Below are 18,496 nucleotides of genomic sequence, written 5' to 3' on the forward strand. Positions count from 1 at the left end.
GCCGCCGCCCCCGGCGCTATCAATGACCACCTCACACGCGGCACGCCAGATGGCCATTACAACGAGGACACTGCATCGGGCTGGACCAGAAGGCGATAACTGTCACCTGTCCACCACCAGTACAGGTGTATGAGAGAGGGAAAGAGGAGGCGGCAACCACACACTTGTTTCTGCATGTTCTTTTATCTTTTATCTCTCTCTCTCTCTCTCTCTCTCTCTCTCTCTCTCTCTCTCTCTCTCTCTCTCTCTCTCTCTCTCTCTCTCTCTCTCTCTCTCTCTCTCTCTCTCTCTCTCTCTCTCTCTCTCTCTCTCTCTCTCTCTCTCTCTCTCTCTCTCTCTCTCTCTCTCTCTCTCTCTCTCTCTCTCTCTCTCTCTCTCTCTCTCTCTCTCTCTCTCTCTCTCTCTCTCTCTCTCTCTCTCTCTCTCTCTCTCTCTCTCTCTCTCTCTCTCTCTCTCTCTCTCTCTCTCTCTCTCTCTCTCTCTCTCTCTCTCTCTCAGGACGAAAACACTCAGGCCCGATCCTCTTAATCTGTCGTTGTCATAATCGTCCCCGTTATAACTCCGTGTTTACCGATCATAAAGCCGTATCTGTTCAACTTTACGCCTCCGCAGCAACATAAACTTCTTGGCTTCTGGGATCTTATCATTGGGTTTTAGGGCCTCTTATTGTACGGCGGCGGGATACGAGGCCATAAAGCAGCGGCCGCCGATCATGAAGTCAGAAGGTAAGGGGGAAAGAAAAAAAACGGCCTATTTTTACGGGAGGATTATTAAAAGGAAGACCATTTTGTTTGTTTTGATGTAGAGTACAGGGGTGTAAATGGTGATAGTGATAGTAGTGGTGGTGGTGGAGGAAAAGGACGAAAAGGAAGAGGACAACAAGGATTAAAACGAGGAGGAAGACAAGAAGAAGGACAAAGAAGAGGAAAATAATGGAAACAAAACAAAGAAAACACGATGAAAGAAAGAGAGAGAGAGAGAGAGAGAGAGAGAGAGAGAGAGAGAGAGAGAGAGAGAAATTTCAACACATTACATGAATTTTAATGCAAAAACACTTGAATAAATTAACATTTCACACACTTAAAACACTAAACTACATGTATGCAGTGTAGCACCTCGAGGCAGCAACACAGCGCCACGCCACGCCACACCATGCACCGCTCAGACGCAACAGTCCCTCATGCAATACCCTGAAATCAACACTCGCCTCACGCAACACCCCCACCGCCACAACACTCCCGCGTCCACACCTTGCAACACAACACACCCACACATCGCACACTTAAGCAATATCTCCTCTCTACTTTAATTTGTGTTGCGTGATTTTTTTTTTTTAGTTTTCTCGCTTTACTTTTTGACGTTAAATCCTTTTCTACCTGCAACATTTATGCTGTTTAGGGAGGGAAACTTACGTACGTACTCACACACACACACACACACACACACACACACACACACAAAGCAATGAATGCGGAATCAACTCACTTTAACAAGAGGAACTATCCGTACCACTTCCTCTTCCTCTTCCGCCTTTCCTTTTCTCGTTTTCCTTCGCTTTCCTTCCTCCTCCTCTTCTACACGTCCTCACATTACACTCTCTTTCCTCGCTCCTCTTTCCTCTTAACCCCTCCTCGATTTCCTCCCTTCTCTTCCCTCTCATTTTCGTTTTCCTTCCTCCTCCTCCTCCTCCTCCTCCTCCTCCTCCTCCTCCCCTAAGCACACCCTTCGGTAAGGTCATCAGCGTTGTAATAATTCCATCACTTTTTCAGAATACGGGAGAAAATGGGCCGAGGGAGACCTTAATGTTGTTAGTACTGACGAGGCGCCGACACCATCCAGCACCAGTTTTACCTCCAGCGTTTGCCTCTCGGAAAAAAAAAAAAAAAGAACAAAAAACGTAAAAAGGAAAAAAAAATCATCCACTGCAACAGAAAACACTTTACTATAAAACTCACTTGTTTTTCCTTGCTGGAATTTCAAGGCACTCGCGTACTTTTTTTTTTTTTTAATATATCCATAATAGGTAGCAATGAGAGACAGTTAGTTTAGTACGACGAAATAAAACACCCTAGGAGAACCGCACAGACACACACAAGCGGCGGGAATTAGCGGCGTTTCAAGAGGAGGATGAGAAGTACCACCAAACTACGTGATGCATTTTTACCACTGAATAATCCCACTATTTTTATTACTTCCATTCTTCGCAGTAAAGGGAGGGAAAGGGAGGAAGGGACCAGGTGGGAGGGGATGCTTGAAGGCTTAAACCAGGTGTGTAGAAAACGGGAGACGAGGGGGATTTCCAGTAACGATTTGCTGAATGGAATCGTAATGCTAGTCATCCCTGGGCGTTCTGAAAGTGGAGGGTGAGGTAGCGAGGGGACGCAAGGAAGGGAACGAGCGTGGAAGGAAAGGGGGGAAGGAGAGAGGAATGGAGGTTATATGTAGAGGAGGTTAGGGTAGAGGGAAGAGGAAAGGCCAGGGCAGAGGGAAGAGGAAAGGGTGGGGCAGAGGGGAGATGAGAAAGGCTGGGAATGGTATAGGAGAGGGCGAGGAAGAGGAGGGGAGGTTGGAATGATCAGTTTAAATCGTAATCTTGCAGTAGTGGATAAAAATGTTGAGTGCTTGATATGGCTCTTCATCTCTCTCTCTCTCTCTCTCTCTCTCTCTCTCTCTCTCTCTCTCTCTCTCTCTCTCTCTCTCTCTCTCTCTCTCTCTCTCTCTCTCTCTCTCTCTCTCTCTCTCTCTCTCTCTCTCTCTCTCTCTCTCTCTCTCTCTCTATTTCCTCTTCATCCGTCTTTCATCTTTTCTTTTCAGTCCTCGTTCTTTTATTATCTCTTATTCTAAAAATTTCCTCTATTTTTTTTCCTCCTCCTCCTCACCTATTACTTCCTCCTTTCCTTCCTCCTTTTCGTCCTCGTTCTCCTTCTCCTTAGCCAATTTCTTTCCCTCATTTCTTCCTCCTCCTGCTTCTCGTCCTCGTTTTCCTTTTCCTTCTCTTTAGCCAGTTTCTTTCCTTCTCTCCTTTCTCCTTATACTCCCATCGCTCATTTCCATCTCCCTCATGAAAACCTCACGCCGAGCCTTTCATCTCAAGCCCAGCCTCCTTAAGTCCCTTAGGCTCAATTTAGTCCTCCAAGATCCCCCTCACATACTACCTCCGCCACAGCCCGGCCATGCATCTTTACCCCCTTATTTATTTACTTTTCTTTCTCCTGGCGTGGCGTGGAGTGCAAGGCGGCCACTCCCTCCCTTGCTATCTCTCTCTCAAACTCTCTTTCTCCCTGCCTCCACTCCTTCCCACGCAGTTTATCAGTGCCTTAGCTTGCAAACCGACCGTGTGTGTTGGTGTGTTGATAGTTCGATTGGACAATTTCCTGGCAGTTGTTTGGTTCCTGCGGGTGTGTGTATGCGCAGGGCTTTCAGATGTGTGCGTGGTCCTCGCCGTACGTACAGGTGAGTTGAGGGTTTACGTGGAGCAAATACACACCTTTTAGAGGAACGTGATGCTTGTGTGATGACTGACTGACGTTTACATTCATCCCCGGTGTATTCGCGACCAAGTACTGTTGGTTAAACTCAACACACTCTCTCTCTCTCTCTCTCTCTCTCTCTCTCTCTCTCTCTCTCTCTCTCTCTCTCTCTCTCTCTCTCTCTCTCTCTCTCTCTCTCTCTCTCTCTCTCTCTCTCTCTCTCTCTCTCTCTCTCTCTCTCTCTCTCTCTCTCAACAGGGACTACTTCCATCTCGCTATTCACTTCTCCTCCTCCTCCTCCTCCTCCTCCTCCTCCTCTTCCTTCTCTTGCTTCCTGGTCCCTTCCTCCCTCTGCTCCACCTTCTCCTTAGAGTCCTCCTGCTCCGAATTCCTCCCTTCCGCCGCTTCACCAAAGGGGCTTCCTTCCTCCCCCTGCCCACTCTTCCACGACTGAGTAAGACCAATCGACTTTTCAGCCAATTATGTTGCTTCGTCGGGAGGGAAAATGGTGGACTCGCCGCTGCTCGCCCGCCACCAGTCGCTCCAGATAATTACCTTTCTTTTGATGTGCAGCTGCAGCCTCCACTGATCGCGCGTCTCTGTGGCCACGGGCGGGGGAATCAAAGGACCACAGGGTTATCTATGTATCTCTTCGTATCTCTATAGTACTTTTTCTCCTCTTTTCTCTTTCTCTTTCCGCATTTCCAGTTAGTTCGAATATTACTTGTGCTATTCAGTCTCTCGTGAAATTCGTGTTTGTTGGTTATATTCAACTTTTTGAAATATATTTTTTTTATGATTTCCTTTTCATTCCTTACCTGAAAGCAAGGTATTTTCCCCATTCAGCCGGTACAGAGTGTATGACTGGCCCCAGGTTTCATGCAAGACTTGAAGAACAGCGTATGAAGACTTCATTTTCAAGAGCCACTTATCACTCATCACTTAACTCCGCGCCAGTGATAATAATCTACCGCACTTCCTTCCTTCCTTCCTGTCCTTGTCACCGTTCTTATTCATCTTTTTCTTCGCCTCTGCTCTTCTCCTCTTCCTCCTCTTTGTCCTCCACCTCCTCCTTACTTACCCTGGCGGAAGCATCGACATTAATCATAAGGGTCATTACGTCCTCATTATGCTTTATCTCACGCTCCGTACACACTTCGGTCTCAAGTGACTCGCGGCAAAATGTAGAGGCAATCACCGCTCCGTCATTCATCACGCCTGGTTGCTTAATTCCCTCGCAGTTTGTTGGTGGATCTCTCTCTCTCTCTCTCTCTCTCTCTCTCTCTCTCTCTCTCTCTCTCTCTCTCTCTCTCTCTAGCATCCCAAAACTCACGAATAAAAGCTTCAAAACTGCCACAAATATTACGGGACGAGTTAGCTGAGGGCATACTGGAATCTGTAGCAGCGTTCATATCTATCCCTGATACTGTATTTGCCTCTCCTCTTCCTCCTCCTCCTCCTCCTCCTCCTGGCCCTCGTCACTCACCACTCACCCACCCACAATCCGTTTCACTCCTATACTCCCTTTCATTCCCTTATACGGCGCCATATGATCCTGTTTTCTTGTTAAATCAGTTAGTCAATAATCCTCCTTTTCTATATTATTGACCTCCTTTTCTATAACTATCTCCCTTTCCTTATTCTTCCCTATCAGTCCTATACTTCCTTTCATTCCCCTATACGGCGCCATATGACCCTGTTTTCTTGGCGTTTTGAATCACTAACTCAATAACTCGCATTTTTGTATAGCTCTCCCTTTCCTTACTCTCCCCGCCTGCTGTTGGACGCAGACTCTATATATTTCACGCTTATTCCTCTCACATTCCCCCGCTTCTCACTTTCCTCACCTCTCCTCGTCAGCGTCTACAGGAGATGCGTGACCTTTTTTCCTCCCACGTGAGAGCAAGGTCCCCCAGGAGGTCACGTGTCTCACATTTCCAGCAAGACTGATATAATTATTATTTGTCAACACTCGGTATTAATCGGATATGAACATGGATATTGTGAGGCGACAGCTACACCTGAGAGGCGACGCTGTTCATTAACACTCTCTCTCTCTCTCTCTCTCTCTCTCTCTCTCTCTCTCTCTCTCCCCCTTTCTCGGGTCTCAAATGTACGTACATAACCAATTTGTAACACTACGCTCCGCTACACTTGTCACGGTATACTACTGCTCGTACAAGCACCTGAAGGCAAGTAACAATCCCGCCAAGATTACTCGTAAATACAGATCGTGTAGCCTTCAGCGCGCGCAAATGAATATCCCTCCGATACAGTAAGTTGAGTTGAAATTACATTACTTTCCTAGAGCGCCGGATAAGCCTCGTGTCGCAGCAAAACCGAGCGCTGTCTTGGCAATGAAGCAACAGCGTGTAAATACGGAGTGCTACACGGAACGTTATTAGTACAAGGTACATCTCTCCTCCATCAACCCACGACGATGTTTCTCCTCATAACTACTTCCTTTACCTCTCCTCTTCTATTTCCTTACGACGATACTTGTCCCCCATAACGTCCACTTCCTTTACTTTTCCCCCTAAACTTCCCGACGACGACACTTCTCCCTCATAACCACTTCCTCTACTTTCCATCCTCCGCCACAGTACTTACCTCCATTACTCTTCACTCTCTGGAATAAACGGGAAAACAGAGACGCTACACTGAGATATTTAGACTAACTAGCCATGCATGGAGCCCGCTGGACGTAACCAACTCCTCCACGCAGCTCGCCACGCACTCCCAGCGGCGCTATGGAACCTACACAGGATTGATTATGAATATGCATGAGCCAACCTACTGACGATCCTAGACTCTCAAGGCGTTGGAAAATGAGTTTCTATGTAAAGTAAGTAATAACATGGACGATGTGTTGGTATGTGTTTCCCTGGTCCTCTTGCACCTTCGATCAAGTCCTCTCATGCCTCCCTAACACACCAGGAAGAGGAGGAGGAGGAGGAGGAGGAGGAGGAGGAGGAGGAGGAGGAGGAAGGGAATGGCCGCCGGGTCCCACACGCGAGGATTCAGAGTAGACGATGTATTGATAATGCAGATTCGTGTTCACCTCAAGCTTCAGGCGCTGCTTAGTAAGTGAAAGAGGCCGTCTATCTATCTCAGTAGTGTTTGCTCTCTCTCTCTCTCTGTGTCTCTCTCTCTCTCTCTCTCTCTCTCTCTCTCTCTCTCTCTCTCTCTCTCTCTCTCTCTCTCTCTCTCTCTCTCTCTCTCTCTCTCTCTCTCTCTCTCTCTCTCTCTCTCTCTCTCTCGTAAAAAGAAAATACTGCAAACATCACCGGTGCATGTGATGGCGTGGAAAGGAATGCGTCACTGTATGCAAAGTACCTGAAATCCACTTTCCTTTACACACTTCTGGCAACTCGATCTCGAAGGCAGCAGGAACATTGCGAGCATGTGAGTAATGCAAGGGAACATCACAAATACATGACACGCCCACACCCACTCACCTAGGGGCTACCGTTAATAAATCATACACATACACACACACACACACACACATACATTCACCCTCTCCCTTACAAACACACACACAGGAAGTCCCTTGCAGTCTATAAATACAAAGAAGAAGAGCCATTTTGACTCACCCGCCGCGCCCCGTCCATCCTAACACGCGTCGACTTGTTTTCACAGGAGAGGGAAATTACCCCAAACAACGTGGTCGTGGGAGTGGAAAATTGAAGCCTAGAGTCTCTTGTTATTTTTAGGTTGGCGGCGGCCCATCATATTCCCCGCCGCGCCAACAATGGTTTGATCTGGCCGCTGTTCCTGCTTGTTGGGTTTGGCGACTGTCATTGTTATTCTTGCGTCTGGTTGTCTAGTTGGGGCTCCGTGTTACTCCCTGTGTGTGTGTGCGTGTGTGTGTGTGTGTTTTGGTTTCCTTTGTCTTTGCTCTCCCCCTGGGCGTTACAGACTATTTCTCACAGTTTCTCTTGCAGTATTTTAAGCTCTCTCTCTCTCTCTCTCTCTCTCTCTCTCTCTCTCTCTCTCTCTCTCTCTCTCTCTCTCTCTCTCTCTCTCTCTCAACTAACTTTCTCAACAGGCAGCGAAAACACACACATACACACACACACACCCCACATATTTCCTGAAAACACCAAAAACACCTCATGACAAGGAAAATTCCTCCCATCCAGAAAAAGAAACTACACACACACACACACACACACACACACACACACACACACACACACACACACGACCCTAGCGCCGGGCAGATTTCGTTCACCACCAAAATACTAAACACAGGCGTTACTGAAGACGAAGGAATGAGTTAGGGGAGGCGACGCGACACCCAAGCCCAAAACGCGACGACTTCCGTGACGGGCGGGGCGTTTCCGAGAGTGATTTACTCCTTATCAAATCATTCCGGCCGCGCGTCACTCCCTCCCTTCCTCTCCTTCCCTCCATCTCTCTCTCCTTCCTTCCCTCCCTTTCTCTCTCTCGTGGTTTCCCTTGGCGTTTGTTTTGTTGTTGTGAAATGGAGCGATAGGAAACACTGGAAAGCACTTGGTTGTGGTGTGACTCTCTCTCTCTCTCTCTCTCTCTCTCTCTCTCTCTCTCTCTCTCTCTCTCTCTCTCTCTCTCTCTCTCTCTCTCTCTCTCTCTCTCTCTCTCTCTCTCTTCTCGTCACTACCGCCACTTGAAAGAGTAAGGTAGAAAGGCCAGGGAGGGACAGAAGGGAAGAGGGAAGAAGGAAGGAAAAGAGGAGGAGGAGGAGGAGAAGGAAGGAAGGAAAAGAGGAGGAGGAGAAACGGAAGAAGGAAGGGGAGAGATATTGTAGTCAAGGAATGAAGAAAGGATAAGGTGGGTAGGTGTGTATGTGTGTGAGAGAGAGAGAGAGAGAGAGAGAGAGAGAGAGAGAGAGAGACGCTACAGACAAACCCGAAAGCAAAGCAAGTAAAAAAACATACATAGAGAAACACAAAGAACGCGGGTCGTGTGTTCAGAGACAAGCAGAGCGGAGGGAAGAGAATCTTATTTCCTTCCGTCCAGTGAAACGTATTTAACACGCTCCCCTTAATGACACCAGGGAATAAAACCAAGAACTCCCGCTGCTGTTGCTCAGTTTTACACGCTCTGCCGGACGTTTGACTCAAATGGACTCTGATGCTCGTGTTCCCGGCGTCCGGTTACGGAATAATCCACTTTGACAACATCTAAGACTCATAAACAACTCGACGCAGCATGATACATCTGGAAGCGACCCCACCATCACCATCGCCGTCACACACTGCCTCTAGGGACCACGATTCGGCCAGAGAAGTTCCCAACGAAAGAATTCTATACTGTCTGTCTGCGTCTGTCTTCATATTCTCTCTCTCTCTCTCTCTCTCTCTCTCTCTCTCTCTCTCTCTCTCTCTCTCTCTCTCTCTCTCTCTCTCTCTCTCTCTCTCTCTCTTGAAATGATAGCAATCCCTTATCAGTTCACGCGGAGTCGTTACGGTCGTACCCTGAGTTTAGTGGAGCGTCGTGACAGCGGGTCGTAGTTTGCACATCACCACCACGTCAAAGGAGAAACCACTAGATCGGTTATCAGAAGTCAGGCAGCCGATCCGCGACACAATAGCCACAACCGCGCTGACACTGCTTCCCCGCGCCCAGACGCTCCACTCACAGGATTTGAATGCTTCCGTGGCTGTGCAATTTCCCGATGCGAGATAGCAGACATAGGCCTGTTTTCTGGAACGCTTTGTTCTCTCACCACGACTATTTTCTAAGACCACAGAGATAATTAACCGAGTTCTCACGAGTGTTTCTCTTGTCAATCTATCGCTAGAACTGTCAAAACAGCCTTAAAAATCCGTGTAACTTCAACTGCAGCCTACAGTAGATGGGGTGCGGCAGAAAAGTGTTTCTGAACATGGTCCGTAGAGCGGTGGGCGAACACAACAAGGCGGACCGAGGCGGGGATGCAACACGTGTAATCAGATTAGCCATAGGGCGAGAGGGAGCAAAGCAGGTGTCTGAGGCATTACCGGGCTGGCGGATGATGGGCGGGGCTGGTGCTGGAGCTGAGGGCTAGAACAGGTGCTCCTCTGTTGCGTGCGGCGTCGAGCAACCAGGAACACGAGACTGAACAGCGGAACGAGACACACGGTTTGTTTCGAAGCGCACGACAAATATGACAGGCTGAAGAAACCAAGGAAACGGACACTCCAGGTAATTCTTTCGAACACGAAGGACTGTGTTGGCCTCGCCTCAGCCTCCCTGGGGTCGATCGCTAGGATTCACGACAAGTGTTGGAAAGAAACAATTGCAGGTGATTTCTAGCAACGTGATTGCGTACTGGTGTTATTGCTGAAAGTCTATTAAATCCATTATTTTTTTTTTCTGGAGAGAGAGAGAGAGAGAGAGAGAGAGAGAGAGAGAGAGAGAGAGAGAGAATCAGCTAGTTGTTTAAGAATATTTACGATGGCAATACATTTCGTATACAAAGCAGTTTTATATCTTTGGGTGCAATTTGTACGGCAAGATGAAAAGCTCTTCGTGTTGCCTGCCCACAAAGGGAAGTCCAGCCTTACAGCTGCACCAGCCCCACACCCTCACTGCACCGCACTGCCGCCGCCGCCGTCCTCATCGTGCCGGAGAATGTTCCTCCCTAAAGATTTATTGCGAGTTTGGTTTTGTCTTGTATTTTAGGCTCGTGTCTTACAGGCCATTAGGGAGCATCAATATTTGCTGGTGTGTAGCCAATTAGAATGGATATCTATGTGGTGGAAGGTTACACACACACTATATATATATATATATATATATATATATATATATATATATATATATATATATATATATATATATATATATATATATATATATATATATATATATATATATATATATATATATATATATATATATATATATATATATATATATATATATATATATATATATATATATATAAACAGACACACTATATCCCAACACGTCGCGCCACACAGGGAACAGTGACTGCATTTATTAGCGTTTCCAGTGTGCTTTAAATCCTCATTATGTAAATTGAGCTTCATGCTCGCTGGTCAGATAAGCGTCCAGTATTGATAACACGATTTTTCCCCAACGCCCGTTAACCACTCACCACGCGGGTGTGAAGCGTTACCTAATTTGGGCGGCATTAAAAAGGAATCACTTCCCATTACTGTGCCTGGCGCCGGCCTCGTCCCGCCAGCAGCCAACCCTCTGCGCCTCCCGCAGCACCTGAAGCTGCCCGTGATCCACTGTGATGGTGCGTGTGTGTGGGGTTGGTTTTCAGTTTTCCAGTTCTCAGGAAGAGTGAAGGATGTGAGTGTGAGCCTCGGGGTGAAGGGAGGTGACCATTCTGTTCCCTGGAGGAAGTGAAAAGTCAGTGTATAATTCCAAGACCCGAAGCCAGCGAGCCCCTGCCGGCGAGATGTGTCTGCATTTCGGGCTTAGCGACCCAGGATGCGCCACACGATAGCCTTATTACCCGCCAGAACGGCACAGCAAACTGGGGAGATAAGCCGGGACCTTCCTGTGGCCGCTGGGTGAGAATGACAGGAAGGGGCGAGAGGCGGCAGCGACGGCAGTGCTCCTTCCCTCCCAAACACCCTGGCAGGAGGCAAGTTACCGAGCCATCAGGACGCCGCTCTTCTCAACCAAATGTGGGAGATAAATAATGCTGGCAGCGTCTCTTTTCGCTTGCACGAAGACTGGCGTGAGAGAGAGAGAGAGAGAGAGAGAGAGAGAGAGAGAGAGAGGGAGAGAGAGAGAGAGAGAGAGAGAGAGAGAGAGAGAGAGAGAGCGAGCGCACCGTTTATCCCTGAGTAACCCCTGTTCTCACACACCCTTCGTTTTTTGGAGCTACTAAGAGATGCGATGCGGAAACTGTCCTTTGTGTCTTCAGTGAGTCAAACGTCGCGGAAAATTACGTGTGTAATATTATTAGGAACCCTGCAGTGAGGAGGGATGACTTGGAGATACATTAAGACGTGTGTGTGTGTGTGTGTGTGTGTGTGTGTGTGTGTGTGTGTGTGTGTGTGTGTGTGTGTGGTGACATGACGCCTGCGTACCCTGGAGTGTTCCTGATAACATATTTACTCTCCCTTGGTACCGGCGCAAAATAAGAAAAAATCATTATTCCCTTATCCCACTCTGTTCTCCAGGCATTTCTCAATTAAATTTTACCAAGCGCCATTTTTCGAGGCCCACATTTCAACACGACGCGATATAAAACAGAACTAAACCAATAATACAAAAAAAAAATAATTAGTATTCAAGTCGCACAATCCTCCTGACATGCAGAGCAATAAACTCGTAACAAGAGAAACAAATCCATTAGCAACACGGTGAAAGAGCCAAGCTATAAGAAGTGAACAGTACATGGTGATATTAAATGCAGTCTGCCAGGTACGCGTGAAAGCAAGCTGTATTATCCCTGCATTTAATGAGACAAAGGGCAGTGCGTACCATGTTCTGCGTCTCTAACACATTTTCTGCATTGAGAGATGAGAATTACAACTTTGGCGAGGCTGAGTAAGTGACGCAACGCTGGCTTAGAGATGTTGTGAAAATGCGGCTAAAATGTTGTTAATCGCACCTCTCTCTCTCTCTCTCTCTCTCTCTCTCTCTCTCTCTCTCTCTCTCTCTCTCTCTCTCTCTCTCACCCACATACGAACAAAATATTCATACAAGTTGAATAAAACTGGATTCAAACACAGGATAACTCGACCTTCGTTCAAAGCCCACACACACACACACACACACAAAACCGTGAAATTACCATAATCGTAAAGCAATGACATATCAATTATTTTCTGCCGATAAATGAACACCGATGCACGCACGCACGCAAGCACGCACACGCACACACACACACGTTTACAAAGCCTTCAAAGAGGCGTATCAAAAGAGTTAATATACATGCCATTTGCACTCTATTAATTTTATATCACTGACGATGACGGACAATTCAACCAGACAAACAGGGAAGGCAAATCATTAAAACACCAAATGCAAAACAATGCAGTCCAAGTATGAGGCGAATTTTTACTCCCCAGTCCTCTTTTTATCTCACGTATTTGTCTTTCCGATGAAATTTGTTGGTGGAAAAATAGTGAGTGAAGTAGGAAGGAAAGAACATAAATAAAAAATTGTATCACTGGAGATGAGAAAAGCAACGTGCGTATGACAGATAAACAGATTGACCTAGACGGAGAGAGAGACAGACACACAGACACCGGAGGAACGAGAAATGGATAAACAGAAGCAAACTAACCAAATGTTAAAGAGAAACCGACAACACTGAGATGCATTAATCAGTCTTCTGGTAACCTTACGAAGCAGGAAAAGACGGATGAATGATGGAAAAGAAGAAAAATACGAATAAAGGGGGAATAGAAAAAAAAATACATGCAGTAACAAAACAACTATTCCGTTTTGTTGCAAACACGACAGTTTCCACCCTCCTTTACTTCATCACCTGACGCAATCCTGAGTTACTTGTCATCAAATTAACTGTCTACCTAACATGTCCCTTGTTGGTGTCGTGCTGGACAGCTTAAGTACTGCCACTTCACATTCCCGCCTCTTGGATATCAAAGCGTAATCTGCCCTACAACAGACCGTAACCTGGCCTACCTGCAAAACTGTTCGTCACCTGAGCAGAGATGGGTGTAATTAAGGTACTTGTTTACACCCTTCACAGGAGTTAGTGAGTTTATTACCTCCCCCTCTCTCTCCCTCCCTCTTAATCGTGAAATTTGCCTCATGCCGGACGAAAAAAAACCCTACATGCCTGCCAGAATGCGTCTCCGGCAAGAAAAGTGAGGAAAAACTTTGCTCCGCATCAAAGGGAAGAAAAAGAGACAAATCCACTGATGTTGGAGCACCCGTGTTAACCTCCCTCCCTCCCTCCCTCCCTCCATCTACCAGTACCTCCCCTATGAACACCCAGTCCCTCCTCCCTCCTGCTCCTTCTCTTCCTCCAAAAAAGGAGTCGAAATCCATCTTTTCCACTCCACCATGCACACCCAGCTCGCCAATCCCCCATTCCAATATATTTTCACCTTTTCCTCCTCCTACTTTTCCTTTTCACCCCTTCCGGTACACGTCCACTTCTTCCGTCTTCCCTCGCCTCTTCCTCTTCCCCTCTTTCCTCTTCCTCTCCTCTGCCCTCACAATACACAAATAGTCTTCCCTACCGCAATACACACACACACACACACACACACACACACACACACACACACACACACACACACAATCTCATCCTCCCCTTCCTTCTGCCCATTCCCCAGTCACTCTCCCTTCCTCCTTTCCAAGTAAAACACACGCACACCTACCCATCCTTCTCCTCCCTCCTAACCACCCTCCCTCCCTTCCTCCCTCCCTCCATCGCTGGCTGACTCACAACCCTCACCACAAAACTCTCCCTCCTGGCCACTTTTATCACCCGCTGATGAGAAACCAAGATTTTTAAGCAAGTGAGCAAAAGGAGGGAGAGGCGTGTCCTATTGACATAAAAGCGGAACTGGAACACAAGGTGATACATGGAGATTGGAAATTTTGTGGTTCAGTACTACGACCAGTGACACGAAGGTAGCGGAAGGTACAGTGCGTAGTAGAAGGGGGCTCAGCAGGAAGGCAGGGTTGAGAGACGCCACGCACGCACTGCCACACAATCTTGACTCTGCAATTCCTTAACGCTGTGTACAATTCACTGGGGCGAAATTTTACCTGTAGCAGTATTCCCAAATGACAGGATTCCAGCTATTCTAGACTCCTGTCCTGGGAAGTAAGAATTTTTTATTCTTTTTATTTTTTTTTTTTACTGACAATACAAACAGTTTAAGTTCTTGTTGCATTGTCTTCCTATCACGTGAATATCCAATCGTATTTTCAATGGAAATCACTTTTTTCCTTAATTAACAAAACTAATACCTCATTTTCAATCCTGTCACTATCCTTTCATCCTCCCTCATAGTATATATAGTCAACATTCATTAGAGCTTTTTTTTTATTTTCAGAACCAGAGGGATTTTCGTATCATTCAAAAATATAAGCCCCATCTATGGCCAACTTTCAGCACTACCATTGCATTGCGCGGCTAAATTGGCCTGAAAAATTACTCTCCCTTTCTATGGGAGTGTTTTAATTCACCCTCGAGTGCAGAGAGAGAGATGGAGTGTGTGTGTGTGTGTGTGTGTGTGTGTGTGTGTGTGTGTGTGTGTGTGTGTGTGTGTGTGTGTGTGTGTGTGTGTGTGTGTGTGTGTGTGTGTGTGCGTGCGTGCGTGCTCGATTTCTGGGAACTGGGAGAAAGTGACGAAGGAGGAGAAAAATTATTGAGAGAGAGAGAGAGAGAGAGAGAGAGAGAGAGAGAGAGAGAGAGAGAGAGAGAGAGAGAGAGAATAATGAACAGAAGGCAAGAGATTGGAAGATTAGGGAGGAGTGAGGGAGGAAGATGAGGTGTCAGGGAGAGAGGGAAATGAGGGAATATAAAGAGGGAAATGAGGGAATACAAAGAGGGAAGTGCTGAGCTGAGTCAATATGAGAAAGAGAGAAGAGATACAAAGATGTGAGGAAAGGGAGAGACACGGAGACAGGAAGGAAGAATGAGATGAAGTATGGACAATAAATACAAAAGGGAAGTTGAAAGGTGAGAGAGAGAGAGAGAGAGAGAGAGAGAGAGAGACATAAGGGAGACGAATGCAAGGACTGGAGGTGGTGGTGTAATGGAGAGAGAGAGAGAGAGAGAGAGAGAGAGAGAGAGAGAGAGAGAGAGAGAGAGAGAGAGAGAGAGAGAGAGAGACTAAAGTTTATGATCATGGCGCACGTGGACGTTGCGAAAGACAGATGGAGATAATGCGACAAACACACACACACACACACACACACACACACACACACACACACAGCCTTCCTCACTCACGGGATCTTCCATCAAGTATTTCTATTAGAGCAGTTAAACCAACAAAACACAAATAAATAACCTTAAGACTGCCATGGTTCGATAATACTTGGCGGCGTACGAAGGCAGGACCGGGGAACAAACGGGACCCTTTAGGCAGCATTAACATACAAAGGACATACGAGGACATAAAGCAGCGTGTTGACACAGTATGAAATCCAAACTCCAATGTATATTTTGAGGTCAGGAGCAGCTGGGCAATATCACCGAAGCCTCCTCCCTCAAGAAAGGCGAATTGGTGCATGAATTATTCAGTAACGAGCCATTTTACGAGCACCATAACGAAGCGAATGGACACAGGGAACCAGGACGGAGGAGTAGGAAGCGTGGGATTAACGTAACGCTTGTCAGGGCACCGATAACAAACTGCACGTGAGCCAAGAGATCGCACCTGCAGGCTTGTGTAGTAGTGCATGAAGCTGTGTCCCCTCGAACACACACACGAACACGTCAAGAAGTGGGAGGCAAGACAAGGAAGTAGCAATGAGGAGTGCAAATGGTCAAGTGGTGGAAGGGAGTGGGTGGCGGTGAGGATGGCGGAGGGTCGCGGGGAGGCGGGCGTATCTATAACAGCATGACACACGCTAACTCCCCCATCCTCCCGCCTGTTATGGGTATTAGGGAACCGCCGGGCCATACGGGCGGACCGGCCATATGTCGCGCCGCTGTCGGTCAAGTTAATACACTCAGTGGCGGGGCGGCGGGCGAGGCAAGGCGAGGCGAGACAATGATGGACAGACTAATTATAAAACATTGACACGCTGCCAGACGGACGTCCCTTGTTCAAAACTCAGGGATACTTGATAACGAGATCTATTCACTCATCAACTCTTCAATATTCGTGCGCAGCTTCCCCACCGCGTTAATCACGTCAAACCTATTAGGGCCTGATTATTCCTTTGGTGAGTGTAACTGAGGGAAAGAGGATCCGCCTCAGTCTGCAGAGTTTTCCAACTTGTTCATCAAACTTCCGCTAATGAGCTTCCACGAAGAATTTCTTGGGAGGAGATGCTGAAGGGAAGGGGTATGGAAGTGGAGGGAAACGTGGACGGAAGACTAAGTATGTGGAAGGAAAGGTGGAAGGGAGATTAAGTATGTCGACGGAAACGTGAAGGGAGACTAAGTATGTTGGGGGAAATATGGAGGGAGGGATAAGTATGTGGAGGGAAACATGGAGGGAGGGATAAGTATGTGGAAGGAGACATGGAGGGAGGGCTAAGTATGTGGAGGGGAAACATGGAGGGAGTACTAAGTATGTGGAGCGAAACAGAGCAAAGACTAAATATCTGGAGGGAAAAGTATAGGGTGGAGCAGTATGTGGAGGGGGGGAGAGAGAGAGAGAGAAAGAAATGAGTAGAGAGAGAGAGAGAAGTGGAGGTAACCAGGAGCAGGATTACATGATTAGCTACGTATGTGGAAGAAAAGTAGACAAAGCAAGGGAGAGAGAGAGAGAGAGAGAGAGAGAGAGAGAGAGAGAGAGAGAGAGAGAGAGAGAGAGAGAGAGAGAGAGAGAGAGAGAGAGAAACTGGTGAATAGGAGCAAGAGAGAGGGAGAGCAGTAAGATGAGAGGGAAGTGAGAGATAAAAGTGAGTAGGAAGAGGATTAGAAAGAACAAAGCGAGCTGGAACCTGAAGGAGAGACGAGAAAAGCGAGTTAAAGAAAAAAAAAAAGAGACGATAAACGCAAGAAAAGAATCGAGGAGAAGCAAGAAGATAAGTGGAGGAAAGGAGATAAGTGGAGGAAGAAGATAATGGCAAGAGGGAACGAGGTAAGTGAAGGAAAGATAATATAATAGCCAAAATGGAGGAAGAGGAGAGGAAGAGGAGAGGAAGGAGAGGTGTTGTAGGTCAATATTATCAAGATAGAAACGTGAGAGAGAGAGAGAGAGAGAGAGAGAGAGAGAGAGAGAGAGAGAGAGAGAAAGAAAGAGAGAAACATGAGACTTCCCTTCATTTCTCAAAGCATGCCCCAGGTCTTCCACTCTCCTTCCACTCCCCTCTCTGTAACCTACCATACCCACACCTTCCCCTCTATTCCTCTCTTGCTGCTCCACCCTTCTCTCACCCTCCTCTACTATGCCAGCCTCAGGCCTTCCTCGCCCTTCTCTCAACCTTCCTGCACCCCCAGCTTGTTCCCTTCCCCCTGCGCTGCACACTGTTCTCTGCCCCAGGCTTGCTACGGGTGACTGTGTTAAACTACAACATGGAAACAAAATCCTTATGTTTCTCAATTTCTTTTTAGTTCCTCCCCAGCTCGAGGAGAGAGAGAGAGAGAGAGAGAGAGAGAGAGAGAGCTATTGTATCTCCGGCTCGTGTTTCGAAGTAAATGAAGCTCCGAGGGAAGTATCATTAAACTCAGGCTCCATCACTAAGTAATCCACACAAGAATTAATGAAGCCTCACTTATCATGTGCGCTTTTTCTCATTTATTATCCATCGCCAATTCAAATCCGTCACTAAGCGTATTTATCCAAGATTTTTTTTTTCCTTCTTTTGTTTATTATTTAGCCGTGTGATGAATGACTCTCTCTCTCTCTCTCTCTCTCTCTCTCTCTCTCTCTTTCTGTATGTATGTATGTATGTATGTATGTGTGTGTGTGTGTGTGTGTGTGTGTGTGTGTGTGTGTGTGTGTGTGTGTGCCACTCCTAACAAGCGGCCTATTAAGGAAAGATACAATTTGTCAGTAAATCCTCGTTAGATGAGGCTAATTGGGAACATGACGCAGTTATCCTAACTTTATACTCCCCTAATCTACTGTTAGTTTGTATTTTTTCGCTTTTAATTTTCATAGTTCCTAGAGTTTTTTTTTTTTTTTTTAATATCTTGTATCTATCATCGATATGGTATAGTTGCTTAAAATATTTGGCACTGGTAAATGACGAGGACACAGTACCATATTCTAAATAGTTCTGCCAGCACCTCCACTACTTTCAATAAGCTCGATTTAAGTTAGAATTTTTAATTAAGGTGTTTTTTTTACGGTTCAAGTGACAGCTTAACAAGATTTCTTGAAAATCCTGCTAATCATCTCTGTGGCCTTTAAAATTTGTCGTAAAGAGAGAGCAAAGCGTTTCAGAATGCGGATCTG

The 18,496-nt window shown here is 46.7% G+C and overlaps 1 long non-coding RNA gene across 1 annotated transcript in view; it reads right to left on the reverse strand.

The window, feature by feature from the left end:
• LOC135112637 (uncharacterized) overlaps positions 1-18,496 on the reverse strand; it is a 203,509-nt gene that overhangs the window by 183,231 nt on the left and 1,782 nt on the right. The window lies entirely within an intron of this gene.

This window comes from Scylla paramamosain, chromosome 24 (genome assembly GCF_035594125.1).
Source record: "Scylla paramamosain isolate STU-SP2022 chromosome 24, ASM3559412v1, whole genome shotgun sequence".
NCBI lineage: Eukaryota > Metazoa > Arthropoda > Malacostraca > Decapoda > Portunidae > Scylla > Scylla paramamosain.